At 47.7% G+C, this 3962-nt stretch overlaps 2 non-coding genes across 2 annotated transcripts; both read left to right on the top strand.

Moving 5' to 3' along the window:
* Window positions 1–72, top strand: TRNAG-UCC (transfer RNA glycine (anticodon UCC)). The gene has a single exon. It is a non-coding gene; the product is annotated as a tRNA-Gly (tRNA).
* A 3068-nt stretch (window positions 73–3140) lies between these two features.
* TRNAG-UCC (transfer RNA glycine (anticodon UCC)) lies at window positions 3141–3212 on the top strand. The gene has a single exon. It is a non-coding gene; the product is annotated as a tRNA-Gly (tRNA).
* Window positions 3213–3962: the final 750 nt, after the last annotated feature.

Raw genomic sequence — 3962 nt, 5'->3', positions numbered from 1 at the left:
GCGTTGGTGGTATAGTGGTGAGCATAGCTGCCTTCCAAGCAGTTGACCCGGGTTCGATTCCCGGCCAACGCATTGCTAATATTTATACATTAAGCAAGCTGTAGCTATTCTAACGCAATATGTTAAAAAAAAGAGAAATATCTTGACCAGATTACTCAGCTATTAGATAAATTATAAACAAAGACATAGGCAGGCATCCCAAAAGCCCCGTCTGCGACTTTCTATGTCCTGAAATGTTTATATTTTACAAACAGCAGTCACCACTCACCACTGCTGGTAATAAATGGGCTGCAGGGGGGCAGGCAATGAAACGGCTAAGCCCTTCTGCCCGACCAGCCTTTAGAACTGCAGCATCTCTGCAGTAAAAATTGTTTCAGGTCAATATCTCTCCCCTGGAAAAAATGTGCGAGACCCACCACCGATAAATGTGGCAAAAGTCCCCAACATTTTCTGCATATTTGTGCTCTTACCTGAAAGCAGCGCCACCTTGTAGTCATCGCAGGCAACTGCATCATACAACCAAATTTATCCGAGAGCAAGGTGAAAGAAACCCAAGGGAACAGCCCCTGTCTGCAGCAGGAAGGTTGGCTGCTTCGAATGGACAGAACTTCCAGTCCTAAGTCCACTCACGTCCCGAACGCTCCCAAACGCTCATACCGGGCAAGCCCTCACAGGGTGCACCTCTGGCTCCCAGGTAAGGCCAAAACCTGAGCATGGTAGCGCAGGATCACAGAGAAGGAGCGGGTGGGGGTGCTTCTGTCTTGACAAAGGCGTGACATGGCTAGTGACTGAGAGGGCCTTGACTTTCCCCTATGACTGACTGTGAGAGGGGAAGGCGAAGATTTTCTGCACCCAGCATGCCTTGTGACATTCTTAGGCAAATGAGGTGAGAGCCCTGCCAGAATAGCTCCAGCGATCCCATGCCACTCCTCTGAAGGCTCCTGATCTGCATAACCACAGCATTTTGAGCAGGAAGCAGAGTGGCGCAGCGGAAGCGTGCTGGGCCCATAACCCAGAGGTCGATGGATCGAAACCATCCTCTGCTAGCATGGATTGATTTTTTTTCTTGTGAGGACCACTCTCTCGTTTCCACGCTGCCAGAGCGGAAAACAGCAGGCTTGTGCCAGCTTTTTGTGGGAAGAGACTGCTCAACTATCGGTCTCTGCTCAAAGTCAGGGAGACAGATGGTCAGAGAATCAACCCTACACTTCAAAGGAAATGATGCACAGTTATGACCATTAAAGAAAGATGGGACCCTCGCACTTCTTTCTGAGCCTGCTTGGAACGTTATTATTCCCTTTTTTTGTCCTGCTATTATCAATCTCCTGTTAATTTCGTGGAGCTGTTTTCTTTCTCTACCCTGCTGTTTTTCCCTTGCTGCCAATATATGCTTATTTCAATGATTTGAACTGCTGCTTTCCCTTTCTCCTTTTCTGCGCAGCTTTTGCATTGGTTTCAATCTCCAGTTCCTGAGCAGTTGCAAGAACTTTTTTCCTGATTTTCATGTTGGTCTGTAAACCAAAAATACCTCTGATACTGGTGCAATATAGTCATTGAACTCAGGGTTGTGATGTCTAGAGTTTAAAAAAAACATATGCCACGGAGCGTTGGTGGTATAGTGGTGAGCATAGCTGCCTTCCAAGCAGTTGACACGGGTTCGATTCCTGGCTAAAAAAAGAGAAATATCTTGACCAGATTACTCAGCTATTAGATAAATAATAAACAAAGACATAGGTAGGCATCCTAAAAGCCCCGTCTGCGACTTTCTATGTCCTGAAATTTTTATATTTTACAAACAGCAGTCACCACTCACAACTGCTGGTAATAAATGGGCTGCAGGGGGGCAGGCAATGAAACGGCTAAGCCCTTCTGCCCGACCAGCCTTTAGAACTGCAGCATCTCTGCCGTAAAAAGTGTTTCAGGTCAATATCTCTCCCCTGGAAAAAATGTGCGAGACCCGCCACCGATAAATGTGGCAAAAGTCCCCAACATTTTCTGCATATTTGTGCTCTTACCTGAAAGCAGCGCCACCTTGTAGTCATCGCAGGCAACTGCAGCATACAACCAAATTTATCCGAGAGCAAGGTGAAAGAATCCCAAGGGAACAGCCCCTGTCTGCAGCAGGAAGGTTGGCTGCTTCGAATGGACAGAACTTCCAGTCCTAAGTCCACTCACGTCCCGAACGCTCATACCGGGCAAGCCCTCACCGGGTGCACCTCTGGCTCCCAGGTAAGGCCAAAACCTGAGCATGGTAGCGCAGGATCACAGAGAAGGAGCGGGTGGGGGTGCTTCTGTCTTGACAAAGGCGTGACATGGCTAGTGACTGAGAGGGCCTTGACTTTCCCCTATGACTGACTGTGAGAGGGGAAGGCGAAGATTTTCTGCACCCAGCATGCCTTGTGACATTCTTAGGCAAATGAGGTGAGAGCCCTGCCAGAATAGCTCCAGCGATCCCATGCCACTCCTCTGAAGGCTCCTGATCTGCATAACCACAGCATTTTGAGCAGGAAGCAGAGTGGCGCAGCGGAAGCGTGCTGGGCCCATAACCCAGAGGTCGATGGATCGAAACCATCCTCAGCTAGCATGGATTGATTTTTTTTTCTTGTGAGGACCACTCTCTCGTTTCCACGCTGCCAGAGCGGAAAACAGCAGGCTTGTGCCAGCTTTTTGTGGGAAGAGACTGCTCAACTATCGGTCTCTGCTCAAAGTCAGGGAGACAGATGGTCAGAGAATCAACCCTACACTTCAAAGGAAATGATGCACAGTTATGACCATTAACGAAAGATGGGACCCTCGCACTTCTTTCTGAGCCTGCTTGGAACGTTATTATTCCCTTTTTTTGTCCTGCTATTATCAATCTCCTGTGAATTTCGTGGAGCTGTTTTCTTTCTCTACCCTGCTGTTTTTCCCTTGCTGCCAATATATGCTTATTTCAATGATTTGAACTGCTGCTTTCCGTTTCTCCTTTTCTGCCCAGCTTTTGCATTGGTTTCAATCTCCAGTTCCTTAGCAGTTGCAAGAACTTTTTTACTGATTTTCAAGTTGGTCTGTAAACCAAAAATACCTCTGATACTGGTGCAATATAGTCATTGAACTCAGGGTTGTGATGTCTAGAGTTTAAAAAAAACATATGCCATGGAGCGTTGGTGGTATAGTGGTGAGCATAACTGCCTTCCAAGCAGTTGACCCGGGTTCGATTCCCGGCCAACGCAGTGCTGATATTTATACATTAAGCAAGCTGTAGCTATTCTAACGCAATATGTTAAAAAAAAGAGAAATATCTTGACCAGATTACTCAGCTATTAGATAAATAATAAACAAAGACATAGGCAGGCATCCCAAAAGCTCCGTCTGCGACTTTCTATGTCCTGAAATTTTTATATTTTACATACAGCAGTCACCACTCACAACTGCTGGTAATAAATGGGCTGCAGGGGGGCAGGCAATGAAACGTCTAAGCCCTTCTGCCCGACCAGCCTTCCGACCAGCCTTTAGAACTGCAGCATCTCTGCAGTAAAAAGTGTTTCAGGTCAATATCTCTCCCCTGGAAAAAATGTGCGAGACCCACCACCGATAAATGTGGCAAAAGTCCCCAACATTTTCTGCATATTTGTGCTCTTACCTGAAAGCAGCGCCACCTTTTAGTCATCGCAGGCAACTGCAGCATACAACCAAATTTATCCGAGAGCAAGGTGAAAGAAACCCAAGGGAACAGCCCCTGTCTGCACCAGGAAGGTTGGCTGCTTCGAATGGACAGAACTTCCAATCCTAAGTCCACTCACGTCCCGAACGCTCCCAAACGCTCATACCGGGCAAGCCCTCACTGGGTGCACCTCTGGCTCCCAGGTAAGGCCAAAACCTGAGCATGGTAGCGCAGGATCACAGAGAAGGAGCGGGTGGGGGTGCTTCTGTCTTGACAAAGGCGTGACATGGCTAGTGACTGAGAGGGCCTTGACTTTCCC

The sequence above is a fragment of the Pleurodeles waltl genome, unplaced genomic scaffold (genome assembly GCF_031143425.1).
Source record: "Pleurodeles waltl isolate 20211129_DDA unplaced genomic scaffold, aPleWal1.hap1.20221129 scaffold_69, whole genome shotgun sequence".
Lineage (NCBI taxonomy): Eukaryota > Metazoa > Chordata > Amphibia > Caudata > Salamandridae > Pleurodeles > Pleurodeles waltl.
This window is presented reverse-complemented; position numbering and strand designations above follow the sequence as displayed.